The sequence below is a fragment of the Ceratotherium simum genome, chromosome 28, assembly GCF_057802395.1.
Source record: "Ceratotherium simum simum isolate JZ-2026a chromosome 28, ASM5780239v1, whole genome shotgun sequence".
Lineage (NCBI taxonomy): Eukaryota > Metazoa > Chordata > Mammalia > Perissodactyla > Rhinocerotidae > Ceratotherium > Ceratotherium simum.
In genome coordinates, this window is record NC_141927.1 from 26,491,589 (window position 1) to 26,513,170 (window position 21,582).

Consider the following 21,582-nt stretch of genomic DNA (forward strand, 5'->3'; position numbering starts at 1 on the left):
TGGGCAGGAAATGGGTCCAGGGCAGGTATAAACAATAGCCATTGTTTCTATTGTCATCTGTAGCAGGTTTCAGATAGTGTGTAGATGATAGCGTGCTATCTTCCTGCTGTTACTACCACCTTGTATTTCCAAGAAAGGAGGAAAGAAATCAGTAATTCCCCTCCTTTGTCTTCCCCTTCACCACCGTCACCAGCCCCACTTCTGGAAGCTATGGGATGCTGTCTCCCGGTCAGGAAGGACTGCCAAACAACACAGGTACTTAGCACCCTGCACTGAGTACCTAGGAGTCCACTGTGCTCTGTGGAGCATCTCTACTCTCTACTCTACTCTCTCTCAGAGCCACTTCCAGGGGTCTTGGTGGTGCTCTTTCCCCTCCCCTAGATATGATCGTCACCAGCAGAGAAGGCAGGAGAACAGATTCACTCGGTACTAGGCAAGAAACAAACAGCAGGAGACACCCAGGCTGGAGTCTCTAAGATGACCTTCTCATGCTCCATCGGGCGGGCAGTGTTGGAGACCCAGGTTGGCCCTTGGCTCCGTCGTTGTCCAGCTGGCTGGGGCAACTCCTGCAAAGTGAAAGCTGTGACCTCCACAGGGAAGAGCCCTCTCGCCAGCTCCTCAGCTGCTTTTCTGTTTTTTACCCTCCACAGGCCCCATCTAAACAGTAAGCCTTTCATTTATTGAGCATTCACTTAATACCAGGCACTTTACAGAGTTTATACCAATACCCTGAACAGTAGGTGTTTCTATTAACCCCCTTTTAGAGGTAAGAAAACTGAGGCTCAGAGAAGTTAAGTAATTGGCCTAAGACCACACAGCAGCAAACGCCAAGTTTTGATTCAAAGTCAAACCTGTCTGACCCCAAAGTCTAGGTATTTCCACCACACCAGGCTGCCTCTCACAGTAACCAGATGAAAAAGGCTGATGGTCACAGCTCAGGGACTTCTTGCCCTGCTTCTGCAGTCGGCTCAGTTGAATTTTAGACCCTTAACTGGGGCCCCAGCAAAATAAATGTTGGATTTTGCAAGCATAGTCCTTAATTCCGTTTGACTGCCAGGACAACCACCTCATTCACAGGCGAGCTGTAAGGATGGTTAGGTTGCTCATGGTTGTGGCTCTGGCTGGAGGAGGAGAGATTTGCAGCCTCCCTGGATGGTTCCAGCAGAGGGGCCAAAAGGAAATCTGGGGAGGTGGAGAAAAGGGAGGAAGATAGGGGACATGTGGGGAGGCAGGTTTCTGAGGCTTGTGCAGGGTTAAAGGGAAAGGCTACACAATGAATGAACAGATGCCAAATACCTCTGTTTCCGGGAGGAAGCCAGACATGGAAAAAAGTCCTCCTACCTCAAACAATTCTCAAGTACGCCTCACATCGTGAGACAGCATAAAAAAAAAAAAACAAATAAACAAAACAGCCTGCTATAGACACAGCAAAGGGAGGAAATTTCATAGTAAACCTGGAGGAATTCATTCATTCAAAACTGCTTTGTGAAAGTTGTGTAGGATGGGTGAATACCTGGGGGCCAGGGTGGCTAGAAATCCACTGACTTCTCTGGCTTCATCACAACCTGGGGGCACAGGGCTGCAGTGTGCAAAAGGGGTGTCACACATGGGTCTGTGGTTTGTGGTAAGGGAGAGGAGGCTCCTGGATGACTGATCCCACCCATCCTCTCATCTCTGGGCCCCCTTCTGTGGCCCCCAGCCAGGACTGGCATTTGTCACACGGCGTGTGAAGCAAGTGACTCTTGCGTCAGGAGAGGGGCGGTGACTAAGGGGAGGGGGACAGTTGGCCAGTGAGTTATCTTGGACATGAATTTTATGTTCCACCGACCTTTGTGCCTTGAGGACTCCTGGGATCTCCAAATAGACGCATTTCTCAAGGGAGTCATACTAGTCTCAAACATATCCTGCCAAAACAAAAATTAACTTTAATTCAGATTCGCTCCAATTTAAAACATGAATATGTGCCATCTGGCATTTTTATGAATAAGAGGAAATGTTGCAGAAACAAGTAATGAAACTTTCAAGGCTTCAGAAAACACTGAGAAGTTGCGAGTTTAGGGTTATAAGGATTCTGGAAAACCCTTTACATGGATAAGTGTTTCTAGTGCTTTTCTGATCACTGCCGGCTATGGAACAATGACGTAGAAGCCCTTCCAGACCCTACACTCATGCCTCCTGCTGAGATGAGGGAAGCCCACCTCATCTCTCCCAGGGGAGGCAGAACATGGACCGTGACCACCCTCCTCATAATAATGCTCAGGGGCCTGAGATTTCCCAAGCCACTCTCTTTATGCCAAACACTTCAAGGTATTCAACTTAATTTCAAGGGTATTTAATACCTGTTTGTTTAAATCAGACCTTTTGGTTAAGGAACAGCCAAAATTGGATAGAAAAAAAAAACAGGAAAATTATTTTATATTTAGAGAAACTTTGGAGAAAAGATGTGATAAAGGAACAAGGGAAAACAACAAAGAAGCTATACACTATTTTTCCCCAAAGTGCCTTGGATGAAACACTAGTCCTGAGACAAGTTCATCGCTAAAAGGTTTCTGGGATCACATAAATCTAGTGACTGACAAACTGTAACCCTGTTGGAAATCCCCAGTGCTTGAGAGTACCTTGAAGGCTCGGATGAATCCTGCAGCAAGGAAATCTGGCTATGTTTATTTAACCCAGCACTGACTCAAGAACTCAAGTTTCCTGCAAAGTTGCATTTTACTGTATGGAAAGGAGTAAAGGTGAAAAAATATGAATGTAGGTGAGCATGACTGAAATTTTAGGAAAGAAATTCTAACAGAATTAGGACGTGTATTATGCATGATTTGATTTTGGGTAATGTTGGCCCTCCATAGAGAGAGAGGACAGAAATAGTTCCAACAGATGTGCACTGAACACCTTTTCCTGGAACAGGACAATTAGAAAGATGGCTTCGGGGCCGGCCCCATGGCTTGGCGGTTAAGTGCTCGTGCTCCGCTACTGGCGGCCCAGGTTCAGATCCTGGGCGCTCACCGACGCACCGCTTCTCCAGCCATGCTGAGGCCGCGTCCCACATACAGCAACTAGAAGGATGTGCAACTATGGCATACAACTATCTACTGGGGCTTTGGGGAAAAAAAGGAGGAGGATTGGCAATAGATGTCAGCTCAGAGCCGATCTTCCTCAGCAAAAAGAGGAGGATTAGCATGGATGTTAGCTCAGGGCTGATCTTCCTCACACACATACACACACACACACACACACACACACACACACCCAAAAAAGAAGGATGGCTTCTTCTACCCAAGCACAGAAGCAAGCCACAATGGAAGAAGTAGAACAAATGCAAGAGATTAAATCAACCAGTTCAAGGCTTATTGATAAGGAATGAGGGCACACCAAGACAGCCATCCTTATACCACACAGACACATAGAGACCACACACAAGTTCTTCACCAACACCAGTCCTGGTACTAGAAATAAACCCACCCATATTAACATTTTCTGCTAGTTTGAAAAGGAAAACTCTTCCTTCTTGTAAAAATAGAGGAGTTTAGACAGAAACACAGAGGAGAAGGCCATGTCAAGACAGAGGCAGAGATTGGAGTGATGCAGTCAAGTTAAGGAACGCCTAGAGCCACCAGAAGCTGGAAGAGTCAAGGAAGGATCCTCCGCTGAGCCTTTGGAGGGAGGCTATCCCTGCTGACACCTTGATTTTGAACTTCTGGCCTCCAGAACTGTGAGAGAATACATTTCTATTGTGTAAGCCCCTCCAAAAAAAAAAATAATAGAGGAATTTTTATCTTTGTAACATCAAAATTAATCAACTAATTAATTCAATACAATTGATTGATTGCCTATATGTGCCAGTCAGGGCTGAGGATGCAGAGTGAGCAGGCCGGGATCCCTGCCGTGTCCGTGCTCACTGCTGGACAGACCAGAGATGGAAACAAATAGCCACAGGCCACCGGGTTGGGCTGCTTAACAGTGCGGGGACTGGAGCCGCTGGACGGAGCCTGGAGTGCGATCGCCCCTGTGTAGCTTATCCATTTTAGTCACTGAAGCAAACCAACAGATGGTTGTTTAATTGTTTATGAGACCAAACCTTAACTACTGGGCTTGGCAGTCTACCTCTTCTCCTGAAGGCTCTGGAAGCAGATATCAGACAACGCTCTGGAAGATGCTGAAAAACATCAAAAGATAAAATGCGGAAACTCAGGATTCAGCTCAGGTACCACCGTGCTTTATAACTTCTGTCAAACTGCAATATGGAGACTGTTCATGTGTTTCGCAGGAGCACTGGGCGGAATGATGAACGGTTTTTGATTGCTTCTTATATAAATGGTAGAATAGAAAGCTACTCGCAAAAGCCCTTTCTGGAGATGCAGGGTTTCTATCAAGTTACATGTGTCAGCAAAAAATGTGTTTGGGAAATTTGGTCTCCTTCACAAAGGGGATGTGTAGTCTCGTTGTTCCTGGCCCCATTTTAGTGTTGCCTGCGTTGTAGCCTGGGAAGCTTCGGACTCTGTACAAACACTATCCATTTTAACATAGGGCTAATTGCAGTAATGGGCAGGGCACTTGTGTCTAGTAATCACATCAGTACCACTTGGCCTAATCTTCTAAATGGACTACAAGCTATTACTAAGCCGCAAAACTCGCAAACTGTGCACGCTGCTCTAGAGACACCTGCAGACAGTGAGCAGCAGCCCAAAAGTCAGCAAAGGCACCTTGCCATCCAGCTGCCACCAGCATTCCCTCAGAGCCCAGTTTCAAAGGTCACCATTTCCATCCATCTGCCTCTCCGTGGCACTGCCATTTACACATTGCAGGAGCTGGACACCCAGCCTGCTTCTGGAGGACCCAGGCTGGTTTCCGCTCTAGGTTTAGTAAGCGTGTGCTGACAAATTCTGTGCACAGAGCCCTGGCAGGCTTCCCCGCCCTCCAGGTGGGGAACGATCAGCTCCCACTGCAATCGTCCTTCCCCTGCAGCCTCTTCCTTCTCCTCCTGGGCTTAACTGAAATGTCACATGCCCAGACAGGTCCCCTGACCACCCTACACCCTAGCCAACCTCGATCCTTCCTGTTGGTTTCCTTCATAGTCATCACCGTCTGTAATCACTTCTATTTCTGTTTATTTTCTTGTTTGTGGTCTTTCCTCTCCAGTTGGAAAGCAAGCCCTGTGAGAGAAAGAAAATGTCTTCTTACCTCACCTCTGTATTTCCCACAGCACAGATGGGGCCTGTTGAGTGAATAAAAAAGAATGATGGGACAACAATATCAGAGACAATTTTGAATGAAAAGGAAAAAGGAAGATTAGCTGCTAGTTTCGTTCATGGAAGCACATTTATTTTTGTTCTCTCTTATCAGTCAAACAACTGATAACTTCTGGATCTAACTGGATCAGAATGTTGGGGAAGGCTCCAGAAAAGACACCCGTCTAGGGTCTTAAGTATTAACCAGAGCCAGGTGGGCACATCTATTCCAGGTAGTGCCTTCCACCTTGTCATTCTGAACCAGGTGTCAACAGAGGCCCAGAGTCAGGGATAGATATATAAAAAAATGATAGCTGACATGAGTGTCTCCAGAATCAAGAGAGGCCCAGGTATAGAGCAGTCTGTCTACAGGCAAGTGGGCAAGTCTGGGAGAGTTGCCTGGAAAGGCCGGGAAGTCAGGGAGAGTTCAAGGGCAGATAGCAGTAAGCAGAGTGCCACACCGTCTTAAAGATTCCTGGTCCCAAGAGTAGCACTCCATCCTGCATCTGGGGATTTTCTGGGGCCCAAGTGGCAGGAACCCACTCCAACAGAAATGATTAAGGTCCTCTAGCTGAGAACTTCCAATTTGCCATGTTTAGCTAAAGGTAGGGAGGAGATGGGAGCATATCTGTGGAAGACAGAGAATGAGCAGCTGTGGGTAAGCAAGTATTTTTATACCCTCAGAAAACCAGCAAGCCAAGCAACTAGATTAACATCTATCTATCCATCTATCCATTATCCGGTTGGCATATTGCGATGGACCCAGAGAACTATACTAGACCCTGGGGATACAGAGAAAAAAGACTCACCCCTGCCTTTGAGGAATTCATGGTCTAATGGGAGAGACAAGCTTCTAAACAGATAAATACAACACAGCGATCTGTGCTGTAACAGAATCTATACTGGGAACCAGGAGCATGGGGGAGGAAGCCCGCCACCCCTCGGCTGTGCCAAGGAGGTAGAATTTGAGCTGATCCTTGAAGGAGGACAAGGAGTTTTCCAGGTGGAGAAAATGGGGTGGACCCTTTTAGACAGAGGCACAAAAGCAGACAGATGTGGGAGAATCTGGAATGTTAGGGCTCCACAGACATTTCATGCAGATGAAACATGAGGCATGGAAGAGACCTGTGTGGGCTGAGGGTGGACAGGGGATTGGCCTGATAGGAGGAACCCTCCTGTGCCTTACCAGGAAACTTCAGTTCCATCTTCTGGTCAGTGCAAAGTCTCCGGAAAAGAACTGCATGAGTAGATTTTTGTTTGTTTCATACACACACACACATTTAAAATAGACAAATTTGGGTGGAAGAAAGTATTTAGAAGAACACAGGATTGGAAAGCTTGTTTGATAACAGGTCATGAAAGATGCCAAATAAGTCTGGACTCTACTTTCTAGACCACGTGTCCAGATCTCAGATGCCTTCAGAGGCCAGATAAGTAGCACGTGCATGAACTCTCTGGGTGTGGTTGTCCTGTCTAAAGAACTCAAATTCAAAAATGTCAAAAATGCTGTTTGCAAACCAATCACATGAGCGGATGATATGACTTTACTCTGAGCTTGGGATCTCTGCTGTAGAAAATGGGGCATCATGGATGGGTTTTAATAAGGGGAATTGTAGCAGATGCTGTTGGTGCTCTCTGCCCAGATTCCATTGGTCCGCCCCAGAGGTTATCTGCAGACAGTTCCCCTCCAGCTGATGGCTTCCTGCATCTCTCTGTCTGAGAGCATTCTCTGGCCAAGGAAGTGTGCTTGGCCACATATGGGGCAGGCTAGAAGTGTCAGGGCATTACTGCCCCAAGAGCAACCCTTGACCAACGAAAGACAGGAGTAGCTGGATGAACACGCCTGCTTCCTTGCTCCTTGATGGCCCAGTGCTGAAGTCTACACAGTTTCTCAAAGGGTCCCCTGCAGGATTGAGCCTCAATTGCCCACAGCAGTACCTCGCTCATTAATGCAACTTTATTGGCTGTCTTAGGAGGGATTACCTGGAAGATAGACCCTGAAGTGGAAATTTGACTTCAGGATGTTTATTGGGGAATTCCCTTGAGACCAACACTTGTGAGGGAGAGAGGAAGCAGGAAAGAGTTGTTGAACTGCAGCGCAGTTACAGCCTCAGAAGATCCCACAGTTTCCGAAGCTAGGACAGCCCTTCGGAGTTGACCCACTGGAGACCGGGATGGAGGACAGGCTGTTACATCCTTGCATGACTAGTCAATGGATGTGCGCTGCCTCCAGGGAAGGACCTGAAGTGAGGCTGCTCTCTTCTGCTGAGAGCCCTTTCTGGGGGAGGGATTCAGCTAAGAGCCATGAGCCACCAATACCCCTAGCAGCTGGGGGGTATAGCAGGCCTAAGCGGGGAGCTGGGCAGTGCAACACAGCATCCACTAAGTAGGCTTTCCTCCCTTCCCTGCCTTCTCACTCTCTCACCTCCTGAGATCATCTCCCAAATGAACTACCTGCACCCAAATTCTCGTCGCAGAGTTTGCTTTTGGGGAAACCCCAACACAGACAGGAATCGTACAATCTACACTTTGTTTAAGAAACCCAATCTGGTAGCAGTGTACAAAATAGATCGGAGGGCTGAGAGACAGCCTAAATAGACCACAGAAAAGATGATGTCAATTGTCCAGGTGAGAGGGATTAAATTAAGATGCCTAAGGGAAACAGGAAAAGGGATGGAAGTGAAATGGCCATCAATGAAAATAGGGCATGCAAAAAAAAGGAATGGTATGCAGGTGAGAGAAGTTAATTTGGTTTTAGAAATTTTGCCTTTGAGGTGCTGGTGTGCTGTCTGTGTGGAGTTGTCCATCAGGCCGGTGGATATTCAGGTCAAGAGATACAAACCGAAGGCTTGGGTATACGGCAGTGGTAGTTGAAACAATGGAAAAGATTGTTAAGGAAGAGAGTATAGAAATGGAGAAATCAACTAACAGCCTTTGAGTATCTATGATGTACCAGATGCTATGCTAGGCTGAGGGCACGTCCTTAGAAAAGACCAACATTTACAAGATTAAAAAAGGAGGCAGACAGTTGAGAACAGCACTCAGCAATGGCAAATACCAGATCCACCAGCTACCACTCTTCCTTGCTCCACCTCTGCAGACATCACTAATCAATCATGACAATTTTCTCCACAGAACTTGAACTTGCCTCAGAATCCTTCCCAACACTGTGCTCCAGGAAGGAACACTAATTAATTAGATTTGGCCCTTGAGAGAAAAACTCTTTGCTATCCTTGGTGTCGTGGAAACAAAGAGAAGAAAGGCTTGCACAAAAGAGAGGGTGAGTGAGAGCCATTTTCAATCCTAGAGAGGCAGAAGAGAACAAAGCCTGAAAAAAGCCAGCTGGGCTAAGAAAATAAGAGTCTTGTGGACCGTGGAGGACAGTTTTAGGAGAACAGCAGGATGGCACTCCGAGTGCAGGATTTCAAGCAGATGCTGGCATTCCTGCCTGCTGCCTGCTCAAGGGAGCACTGTGCTGGGAGCCAGGAAGTGTAGGCTGTAATCGCTGAGTTCATAGTAACCCACTGTGATGCCATGATCTTTATCTCAAGAAATAAAAATAATTAGATTTTGAGAAACAGTTGACAATTACATTTTCTCTCCGTGGATAAAATTTTACTTAATTTTCCAAAACTGTTTTAAGGAAACAATATACATCTTCTTCTGAAGATACATTAAGTTGGCCCATATGCAGTGTGCATTTGGTTTGCATATGCCACAATTGTATTTGGGGGGACATTGGAAAAGCTTTTAAAAAATCCCCACGTGTAAGCAGCTGCCGATGCTGGAAAAGCATTTGTCAAATAATATCTTCTGCTTTCTACACTTATGATATTTGGCATAAAACTCATAAGACAAAACCAGAGATGGCCTGGAGTTGGCGCGGCAGAAGGAAATGGACATTGCAAGGGATTCAGTCCCAGCAATCATCCTGGCTCTGGCTCTAGCTTGGGTTTGACCTTGGGTAAGTTGTTTAACTTCTGTAGTCCTTTGTTTCTTCATCTGGAAAATGAGAGTCCTGGCCCTGGGCACTCTAGTTGAGAGGAAAGCTATGATTCATGTCTGGCCAACTCATCTTTACCCCCAAATTCATCAGGCACAGTCCTCATCAATAATTTATATACACCTGCAGGTCAGTTCTGCATAGAATCCAATTTCCCCTCCTTGTTCTGCTTTCAGTTGAATTAAAACTCCCTGTCCCCTGCCCTCTAATGATACCACCCAAAGTCTGTAAGTTTTAGAGGTCAGAGTTGATGACATGTAAGGTGCTTTCGAAGTCCAACATTTCTAGGAAGGTACCGTCAATATTAAGTGCTGGCAGATCTCAGGATTTCTTAGTATTCTCAGAAATGTGCAAGCTCCCTCATGCTGTGTGCCCATGAGGAATTTAGATATACCTGCAGATCTGGTTACTGTATCAATTGGACCACATCCAAAGGCAACAACACTCTGCTTCCTGCATTTCAAGTGGTTCTTGCTGAAAATTCTGATGAATGCCTAAAGAATTAAGCCAACTCCTGGCCAAAGCAATTAAAGTCATTGGGTAAACTTAAAAAAAGTAACAGAGTATTGGATTGTTATTATTACCCCTAAATGATAAATCAGAGACCAGGGTTGTTCGCTGGCCCACGCATTTCTTTGAATGCTGTGCAATGAATAGCTGTGAAAGGACCCAAAGCAAAGGGGAAGCATCTGGGCTCCATCTAGAGACGAGCATCCTTCAGAGCTGATACCTTAGTCCAGGGATAGGTAAGGTCTGGGCTCTGAGCTCCTGGACTTGTCCTTGGCTTCTCTGCTCTTTCTTTCCATTCTCTTTTCCAGGGTCTGCTTCCTCTGTCCATCCCTCAAAGGCTGGTGTTCCTCAGGATCCTTCATCACTGTATTTACTCTCCCAAGGCTCACTCATCTTATGGACTTAAAAAATGTGACTGTTGCTGATGAAAGTTGTACCTCCTCCTGGTCGCTGAGCATCTCCACTGGGAGCACAGACGCAGGTGGAAAAAGCACGAGTCTACCCGCCCTCCACCCTCCCCCAGCACATGCAGCTTGCAATCTAAAGCTTAGTGGGCAACACCACCATCCCCCCACAAGGCCTGAGCTAGAAACCTGGATCCACCTCAGGCTTCTCTCTTTCCCCTAACAGGTGACCAAGTCTTTTCTGAGCCACTTCCCTTCTCCCTGCTGCCACCGTCTCTCCATGCCAACTACTGCTGCCTCAATTTGGACTTTCATGGTCTCTTTCCTGAACTGTTTCCATAGCATTAACTGACCTTGCCACACCTACCTCGCCCTCTCCACTGCAGTCAGAATGATCTTTCTCAAATGAAAATCAGATCACACCCTCCTTTTGCTGTGCCCTGCCTTGGCTCTATAAATGGAGTCTTCCACCCCCAGGAACTTCTTGTATCTTCCTGTGGCTGTTTCACACCTGTAGGCCTCATCTGCTGCCACCTCTGCCTGCATAGCCTCTTCCTTCGTCTGTCTGGTAGGCTATTATTTATTCCTCAAGACCCAACTCAAGTTGTACCTCCTCTGTGAAGACAACCTTCACCCCAGCCCACCCTCTTCTCCAAAAGCCACACTGTGCCTTGTTCTCGCCTCCAGCACTTACCGGGGTTCCTCACACTGATGCAGTGGCTGGGACCAGAATCATCTGAAGACTTTCTCACTCACAAGACTCGCTCACTCACATGTCTGGCACCTGCGCTGGGAAGACTCTAAAGCTGGGACTCCTCAAGAGGCATCTCTCTCTTTGTCTATAGTCTCCATGTCAGAGTAGCCTGATTTCTTATATGGCAGCTCAGAGCTCCAAAGGTGCATGGAGGGAGAGAGAGAGACAGAGAGAGAACCAGGCGGAAGACATTTAGCCTTTTATGACCCACCCTCAGAAGTCTTGCAATGTCACTTCTGCAACATTCCATTGGTCCAGGCCATCACAAAGGCCTGCCCAGGTCGGAGAGGACATAGACTCCTCCTCTTGATGGGAGAATGTCAAGGTTCTGGAAGAGCATGCAAGTCTGGAAAACAACCTCTGCCACACTCTGTTAACAAGGCTTTGTCCTACTGTGAGTTCTTGGTTATTAACATTCCATTGAACAAGCACCCTAATAAATAATGCTTCTACATATCTATGACAGATGGACTTTGATGCTGGAGACGGCCATCCAGAGTCACTGTGAGATACCTGAGCACCTGCTGAATCACCAGAGAGCCTGAGAATTTCAGAGTCACTCATGATTAATATTCATTAATCGCTGCTTGGATAATAATTCATTGCTCGCTACTTGGAACTGAAAGAATTAGGGAGGCATTTGGGTTCCTCGTCAATTCTGCTACAAACTAGCTCTGTGGCCTGGGGCAACCCATGGGTTGCCGGTTCCTCATACAAAACCTGGGGCTGACCTAAAGCCTGCCTGGAGCAATTCTGTGGTTTGACTGGTATAAACCTGATTCTGCCACATCCCAACAGGTGCTATACAGATATTTTCCACTGTGTGGCTCTTAACATGGGTTGTTTGTGGCCATTTCCTCTTGGTGGGGACCACGGGAACCACGTGACTGCCAACCATGGACACCTGGCCTAGAGAGAAGCAGGGAGAAATCCACCCAAGGCGGAGGAGCCGTTGGAGGGAGAAACATGGGGGAAGAGGAAAAATAGAGAAGAGGCAGACTGATTAAAAGGTTGTTGAAGTTGGTGTTGACTCAGCATCAGCAGGGTGGGTGAGCTCGCTGGTCTCCTCAGCAAGACAAGGCAACTTGAATAATGAACCTTGCTTCAGCTGGTCTTTCTCTCTCATTTTTCACCCAAGACAGGTGTTTCCCCTCTTCCAGGGTACAGTATTTCACATAAAGACACAAGGTCTGCCAGGCCAACTTATCCCATGGAGGGGACCCTAGGATGGTCGGAATTAAATTAGAATTTCTGTGACTTGGCTGGAGTGGCCACATCTGGTTGAAACGAGAGGCATATTTTTCTGTTGTGCAAATGAATAATAATAACAACAAAGCTGAAGAATTCAAAATCCACTTTGCCTAAGAATTTGGGTGGTTCAAAATTCTCTAAGGATTTTAGGAAAAAAATTAATTTCTTTATTGTCACTTAAAGCAGAATCGTGATGTGGTCTTCAGGTTTTACCTTTGTACTGGACCCGTACAAATGGCCAGGGAAATAATTATACAGAGAAAGAGTCTAATGAAAATAGTTTTAGAAGAGTGGCAGCTGTCTTTTAAAGTTGGCTTTGCAGCTGCGGTGGGTTCTGCTAAGTGCGGCTGACAAGCATCCTCCCCCGTTCCTATGGGTTATTCATTTCAAACAGCAGCTATTGGATGCTTCCCAGTAGGCCAGGTACTGGGGATGTGATCACTAATATAATGTTCTCCCCTCCAAAGTTTATTATGTCCTTTTTATATTAGAAAGTAATACATGTATGTTTAAAAAATTGGGGAAAAAAATCACCATTCTAATATATAACTGCTGTTAGTATTTTGATGTATTTTCTTCCTGGTACATAAAATATGTATGTGGTTGTAAGCATGCTGAATATAAAATTTTTATCCTGCCTTCTCAGAAAAAGACCACTTTATGAACGCCAGCAGCTAGGATGCTAAAAGGCTGAGGGAGGATTTTCTCAGGAGGGTGTGGATAAATCAGTGCAAATGAAGGCCTTGGGTGTTTTGAGAAATCACCTGCAGGGTTTTGTTTGTGTGTTATTCTAAGATGTTCACCATCCCCCTCCCTCATTCTCCACAACACAGACCCAAAGCAGTGTCGTCCAGGGTGGAAGTGCTAAGGATGTGCTAATACTGCAGGGTCTCCCACTGCCCACTTAGGCACAATTTCTAAGGAGTCAGCTGCCAGGCGAAGCTCCCAGCTCCTCCTAAGGACACAGGGGTCCTCGCTGGGTTGCTGGCACAGAGCACTCAGTGGTTGAAGGCACTGCCTTCCTCTTTTTTGTTGTTTAAGCCTTCTTTAGTGCTGCCCAGGGAGAGGTTTTTTTTTTTTAATTTATTTTTTTTGTGAGGAAGATCAGCCCTGAGCTAACATCCATGCTAATCCTCCTCTTTTTGCTGAGGAAGACTGGCCCTGAGCTAACATCTATTGCCAATCCTCCTCCTTTTTTTCCCTGTTTCTCCCCAAAGCCCCAGTAGATGGTTGTACGTCATAGTTGCACATCCTTCTAGTTGCTGTATGTGGGACGCGGCCTCAGCATGGCGGGAGAAGCGGTGTGTCGGTGCACGCCGGGGATCCGAACCCAGGCCGCCAGTAGCGGAGCGCGCTCACTTAACCGCTAAGCCACAGGGCCGGCCCCCCAAGGGAGAGGTTATTATTTGAGGCTCCAGTCCTGCTCCGTTGTATCTTTCAGGATCGCCTGAGGAGGTGCTGCATCTGACACTAAAAAAGCCTTCTTCACCTTGTTCAGATATCAGTCGTCAATAAATAAAATAATAAGAGTCTAAGATGAGCTTCTTGCCATCGGGTTGTACAGGGCCAACTCCAGACCCTGAAAACAATGCCAAACTCGTACAGCAGAGACAACAGCCTGTGAAGAATGGGACCCCAACGCCCCCGCCCAGAGTTTGTCTTCCTTTGTAGTTCTCATTTGATACTAATGGTCACAAGCAGCAGATCCAGGTTTATGGGGCCCTGAGCTGGTGCAGCCTGGGAGCCCTCCACACAGGAAAGAAAATAAATGACTAATACAGAATTCTGGACAGTGGATTTGGAAGGCTCCCAGGAAAGTGAGAAGCCCCTTTACTTAACTTCATTAGGTTCTCCATAAACCCACCCCTGTCTGTCACCTCCACAGCTCTGCCCTGGGGGAGGTGGCCTCCCCTTCTCGAATCTGCCCCAAGTGAGAGGGAGTCAGGACGGGGTGGCAGAAGAGCCCTGGTCCTGGCCCTTAGTGCTGAACTCTTTTTTTCCCAGACAAGCTGGTATTTGCAAAGTGAACATAGGCAAGAGGGAGAGGAAGAGTTAGAGAAAACAAAGATGATGTAAAAGTTGTTAGGGTTCTAAGGTAAATGTCTGAGTCTGTGTATAGAAGTAGAAGCACAAGAAAGAGTTGAAACACTAACCCTGAAACCTCTTAACTACCAAAGCTACATTATTGCCCTGAGAGCTTATCTAACTTTCTATAAGTCTCGTCCCCTGGGCTTCCTGATCCTGTATGGTCTGAGCGAGGAGTTGGCCTCTCCACTACAAGTTCCTTTTCCTATTAGAACTCAAAACATTCGTGGATTTAAACCTCACAGAGGTTCTGACCCTTCAGGTGAGTTTCCAGCTACGGTCCTCTTGTGTTAAATGGGCTGGTGTAATAAGCAAGGTGCTTATAACAGTGCTCAGCATCTAGTAAGTGCTGTGTGCTTGTCATTATTATTACTAATAGTCCAAGGGTGGCTGGCCTCAGTGATTCATAAAAGGCTTTCAATGGAAGTCCAGCTTCATCCATCAGCACTGAGTTCCCTTTCCCACGTAGTGAGCATTGTGCTTTTAAATGTCCATCCACAAAGGGTGCAGAGCCCCAGGGGCTGACACCATATATTAACACACACAACAAGCCATCCAAACATACAGTCAGGAGGGGAGGTGGTGATTTTTCAGAGGCTCTGTGTTTGCTAACACAACCTAGTGGCAGTTCTAACCAGGTGATTCCTATAGGGCCGTATAACATTTGAGATTCCCTTTCTCAGACTATCAGGCTTCTTCTAAATCTAATGCATGGGGTTGATCACAGCATTTACTGAGCTCCTGTTACGTGCAAGGCTGTGGGCTAGGGGACAGGTGAGGTATACGAGATCATTGCCACAAGACCTACATTTCTCCTCTTTCATATCTGATTTTATTTATTTGAGTCTTCTCTCTTTTTTTCTTAGTGAGTCTGGCTAAGGGTTTGTCAATTTTGTTTATATTTTCAAAGGCCCAGCTTTTAGTTTTATTGATCCTTTCTATTTTTTTTTTGTCTCTATTTTGTTTATTTCCGTTCTGATTTTTATTATTTCCTTCCTTCTACTGACTTTGGGCTATGTTTGCTCTTTTTTTCTAGTTCTTTTAGGTATAGTGTTAGATTGTTTATTCAAGATTTTTCTCGTTTCTTAAGGTAGGCCTGTATTGCTATAAAATTCCCTCTTAGTATTGCTTTTGCTGCATCCCATAAGTTTTGGTATGTTGTATTTTCATTTTCATGTCTCCAGGTATTTTTTGATTTCTCCTTTGATTTATTCACTGATCCAATGTTTGTTCAGGAACAAGACCTAAATTATTGTACACCTATTAAGTACCAGGCACCGTATGATGTGCTTTGGGTGCCTGAGCTCATCTTATGCTCAGAGCAATCTTTAAGGTAGAAATGATTGACCCCATTGGATAAAAAGAGAAACAGAATCAAAGAGGTTAAATAATTTTTTTGTGGTCGTATACTAATGGCTACTGGAGGTAGAATTCAAACCCTTATACCCTGCTTTAAACTGCTCTTTTCTTCTTTTTTAACCAGTATAGTTTCCTTCCCTGTCCTTAGGGGGTCATAGCCTTGGAGAAATAAGCAATTGCTGTCTTGTTGCTTCAGCATCCTTATGTGTCCTTAATTAGAAAGATTTTGTATCAAAGTAAGTAACTAGATGGTGTGATTTCCTGGATTGAAAAGCAGATGAGATTACAGATATTTCTTTGTTATTTAGAATTTATTTTTATTACAGAAGTAATTCATGTTCATTGAAGAAAATCTTTCAAATGCGGAAATTTATTAATACAAACAATAATTAGTTAGCCATAATTGCATCGTCCAAAGACAATAATTGTTAACATTTTGGCATCCACCTTCTCATCTTATTTACATCTGATAATTTGTTCATAAAGTGAGGATCTTACTGTATTTTTGGCTTTATAATCTACTTTTCTAACTTAACGTTATATCATGAATATTTCCCTGATACAGTTAAAGAATAGTTTGAATATTTAAATATTCTGTAAAACACAATTTGATGACTTCTTAATATTCCACCATATAGCTAGATCATAACTTATTGATCTGTTCCTTAATTTCTTTATTTCTAGAGACAGGGCCTTCATAAAGGAGTGTGTGTTTGTGTATTGTACAAGAGCTTCAGTCTAGGGGTGGGGGGTTGGGGGTAGGCTGAAATCCAGCTGGCGCTCTGCTCCCCAGGGCATGCATGCCTGCAGGCTGCAGGGTGGGGGTGGGGGAGGGGGAAACAGGCCAGAGAACATCTTTTTCTAGTTAGCACAAAGACTTCAAGAGGCCAGGCGCAGACTTGATGATAGATAATACTCTGCTGAATTGAATACAGAAAGTTCTTGAACATTATCTGTTATTGGCAATTTCTATCACCAGAACATGCTATCATTTGCCTTAACTTCTGTGCCTCTTTTTTTCAAATGAAAAAATTAGAAGTTTATGCTACTGTGATTTATTTTCTTTACTATTATTTCCATTGCACCATTCTTTTTACAGAGCTACAGTTACTCAGAATTATTGTTCTGCAGGTAATGAAAGATTTTTCTATTTCCCTTTTATTTCCACAATGCAGTGTCGTGGGTATTTTAGACGTGGTAAAAATATACAACAATTAAAGATCATTTTTAGCAATGGCGATTATTATTGATTGAAGGTATACTAACACAGTCTACCCAATAATGCCAAATGCTCAGGTTTATATAATTCCAGGGAATTAATGGGACTTTTGCACATTGGAGAGATGTGATTATAATGCTGAGCAGTGCTGAACTTTCCCCAAAACTGGCATTGGCAGGGGCAGGAGGTCCTCACAGTTTTATAGTGTCCCGCTCCATTATAGAAGATAATGCAGAATTGTAAAGGGATAAACTAGTGGTGGTGATGATGATTCTTTTTAGATTAAGAATTAAAATGACATTTGTTTTGGAAATGTTTCTCTAGCTGCCTTCGCCACAGGAAACTTGTTGGATTATAAATTACTTAATACATTTTGCATGTCCCTGAGTTTTGGCTAATGTACCAATCTCTTTATTATAACATCCATTTACGTGATATAAATCTGCTCTGAACATAACTCGGAGACCAGATGCCCTGGTTGGGAGTTACTGCTGCTGCTGCAGCCAGCATCCGGGAGCAGGCCTCCAAGGGGCTGCGGCTGACAGATTTAACTCTGCTTTGGAGCAGACCAGAGAGGCTGCAAATGTGCAGACATGCTTGGTGCTTGCCTGGGGTCAGATTTCATTTTCAACCAAGAAATGCCAGGGAAATAGAGATGAACCAGGACTTAATAGAAAGGTTCAAGTGTGGACACTTGCCAGTTGACTGTAATAATGATAACAACTTCATCTTATTTTCCCATTAAGGAGTGTGAGTTTTAGACATTCCTAATAGATAAAGAAACATGTGGCAATAACAACAGTCTATGAATCAGGGTGGAATCATGTAGTTCTTTGAAGAATCTCACTTCAATTTTAATTCAATTTACACTGCAATAATAAATGTTGGCCTTCATATAGAAATTGATGTAAGACTAGCATTCTAAGTACTATTCAACTGTTTTAACAGTTAGGTGAGAGTGTGTGTGTGTGTGTGTGTGTGTGTGTGTGTGTGATGGGTCAGCCTCACTATACCTTGCCAGGGTAGGTATATGGAAATTTCTGTTTGTTTTCTTTCTTTTTTACCTTTGCAAAGTTTGTGTGTCTGTGTAGTGAGTGGACCTGTGCCTTGGGTCTAGTTTTGAAAGACTGGACACAGCGGAAAGGGGTAGCAGCAGAATGAAATTTAGAGCCACTTACGAGCTGGGTGACTTTGGTAGGTCACATCAGCTCTTGGAGACTCAGTTTCTGCATCTGTAAAATAGGGATGAAGGAGATCAGGAGGATTAAAATGCCAAAGTTCTAGAGCAGTGTGGGTCACCATTAACACAGGGACAGGAGCACATCACCATAACCACCACAGGACAAGCATGGGAATAGGTTCCTGATCCCACACCCGAGCTCTCACTGTTGTCTGTTATTGTACATACTGAGAGCCAGGAAACCTGAGCTCTGTCACTTAGTTACTACATATTAAGACTGTAAGAAATTTACGGAAACCTCAAAACCTACTTGGGGCTCAGCATTCTCAATAATAAAGCGAGAGGGAGGAACTCAAGACTGTTCAGGGTCCTTTTGGAGACAAACTTCTAAGAGTCTAGAAATAAATTCAAGGAGCTGACCAACGGGAGTCTGCTTCCTCACCTTTGGGGATCAGAAGACATAATGACTTCGCACTCAGCACTTTGGCCAATTCTGCTGGTTTTCCCCAGACAGTTTTCTTCCCCATTCTGGTTTTCACCTTTTGGTTTTGAGCTGTCAGGCAGTTGATCAATGATACACTTTGTATGGCTCCTTTTGTCAATATAAGGCGCTAAAGAGCCACTTTTTCTTTTCCTATAAACAAGAGCTTGTTTATGAGCCCAAAGGGGATTGGTAGAAGGTGTTGCGTTCTCTCTCAACACACACACACACACAGACACACACACAGACACACACACACCAACAGTGACGACGTACTTTGAGGTCCAAAAAAGAAGATGAATTTCACTTATTTCAAATCTGCCACTCAGGCCCTTCCCTTGTGCAGGGTCACCAAGGCTACAGCCCAGGCCCGGGGTGACTACATGGTTATTGTCCCTTACTCCTCTTTCCTAAATAACGTTCAAATTCAATGTCAAAATTTCTGCCTTTAATGATATCCAGGGGCCTATGCAGGGCTTCAATGGTGTGCCCTTCCCAGTGCTTTGTCCTGGGCCCCTGCAATGGCCGAGTTGCCTCTGCCTGGCCTTTCCAGGGGTAGAAGGCAAGCATTCCAAGTACCATTCAATTGTTTTAACAGTTTAGAGTGTGTGGGTGGGGGCCGGTCCGGTGGTGCAGTGGTTAAGTTCGCGCACTCTGCTTCGGTGGCCCAGGGTTCGCAGGTTTGGATCCCAGGCGCGGACCTACACACTGCTTGTCAAGCCATCCTGTGGCGGGCACCCGTATAAAGTAGAGGAAGGTGGGCACAGATGTTAGCCCAGAGCCAGTCTTCCTCAACAAAAAGAGGAGGATCTTGGTCATGATGGTGTGTAAATAGCTTTTGCTCTACCTCTGTCCCACCCACCTGGGAATGCAGGAAGGCAAACCCATATCCCTGAAGAGCTACCTGGCCCAACACCCTGCTTTCAACCTGCCTTTCAACCACGTGAGCTCAAGGGCACTCTGTCTTCTTCAACGCCTCCAGGAGCCCAGATGCCACCATCTTTTCTCATCATCTGCTACAACATGGAATGGGAACTTGTGTTTTTGAAGTGAAGGTTTAGAAGAAAATGTTATTTTCCCTAACACCAAAAAGTACATCTGAGTATTCCTAAGCACTTAGAGGTCAATGTGTGGATGAATATCCATGTCTATGATCCATGGATATTCATATCCATGTAAGTACCACGTCTCTGATCAAATAAAAAATAAGGCCAGGGAATAAAAGATGTAGGACCTTTCCACATAATGACCATTTTTAAAAACCAAAAGCTGTTTGAAAAAAATGTAAAGAGGCAAGACTCAACTGCCTAACTTCAAATCCAAGATTTGAGCTGGAAAATCAATGGTAAGTTTTCCCGGCCACCGTTAAGTCAGCCTCCTTAATAAAAGTCGTTAATCCAAAATGCCCCCTACTCCTGATGGTAGCACTTACAATAAGACCCTTGATTACAATTATGAACATAGGATATTGGAAAATATCTTATATTTGGCAAGCAAAACTGTAATATCGTACTCAAGAATTCTCTTATTAAAATGTACACGCACTCATACTTGAGATTTATTGGCTTTTGTCTTGTTGCGTTAAGTTCTTAAGCTGATTTTTGATATTACTCCTGTGGCATTTTAAAGCTTTTGTGCTTAAACTGCACATTCTTTTCCAAGCATAGGTATTTCAAGATGAAGTAGGCAGCATTTTATAGAATTTCAAAGAGATAGGGTGGCTAAATGATGAATGAAGGTAGTTACAGTGTAACAGAGGAAAAAAATGGGCCAAGATTTTTCTCCTGAAACCGATTTTTTTTACAATAATATATTTTAATATTATCTCCTCTTTGGGACAATGTATATATAGCAGACTGTGCTTTTCCTCTTATTTTTTTGACTTAGGGTCAGAGTGACAACTCGATATGAACAGGGTCGCAAACCCTGGCTACTTTGCTCCCTGTGCCCTTTCATATCTGCTGGCATCTCTGTTACATTACTTCTGAGGACACTTCAATGGCTTCCTTGAAGCTCTTTCTCTCTCTCCTTTATGTTCAATCTCCTTCCTTTAGCATACATTTCATAATGGCTTTGAAATCTCTGTGTTATTGGTTCTCATCCCTTGACCAACCTGCAGTGTTTCCAGAGGTAATCTGATGAATTGGTTTGAATGGCCCCATTTGGAGAATAGCTAACAGGCAGGGAAAGTGATGGGTATGAATAACAGAGATGGCTCAAGCCTCTCATTAAATCAGTATATGTAGTGGGGGAAGAGACAGGTATCAGGAAACGTCGGGCCGCTAGGACTAGGATTGTGGGGTATTAAGTATTGGCGTTCTTAGACCTGAGGCAAGAATGTGGAATGAGAATCCACTGTGTTCTCTCTGGCAATCTTGCGGGGTGGGGAGCTATTGGTTTATTGTTTCACTGTTATTACTCCCGGGAAGAGGAAGTGTTGTCTGTGTTTTTCGTGGTGCTGTAAAATCAAATTCCTATTGCCACGAACCCCGACTATCGGCTACAAAGTGAAGTGGAGATGCAACTGGGGACACTGAAGAGCACTAGCTATGGATAAGCGGAGTTTTAAAAGAAACTGGAAACCGCAGTGGAATTTCTAACACAAGGTGGCCTGGCATTAATTACCTGATGAATGCTGTAGACCTTGAACAGGCCTTCTGAGGTCAGTGTGAGCAAAGAGCGGAGAGGAGCTGGGGATCTGAGGATGGGAGGTATTAGGTGATGAAGAGGAGAACTGAGACATTCTGGACAAGAGAGCAGCAGCAGCAAAGTAGAAAGAGCCCCACCCAGGAGTCAGACCTGGCTTTGCATCTCCATTGCGCATCAGTGCTCCAGCTTCCTGTGTGCTATGGGGCGTGCTACATAACCTTTCTGAATTTTCATTTCCTCAACAGTAAATGGAGCATTTAGATGAGTCATCCATTCAAGGAATGTTTCTTGAGCACCTGCTGTATATCAGACACCATGGGTACAACAGTGAGCAGTATAGATATGATTCATGCCTTCAACGGGGGTAGTCTTCTGGGGGAAAATCACAAGGCAGCAGAAACTAACAATATTGGAAGTTAAGTTTTATGACAGGGAAGTGTCAGGGACCATGGGAAT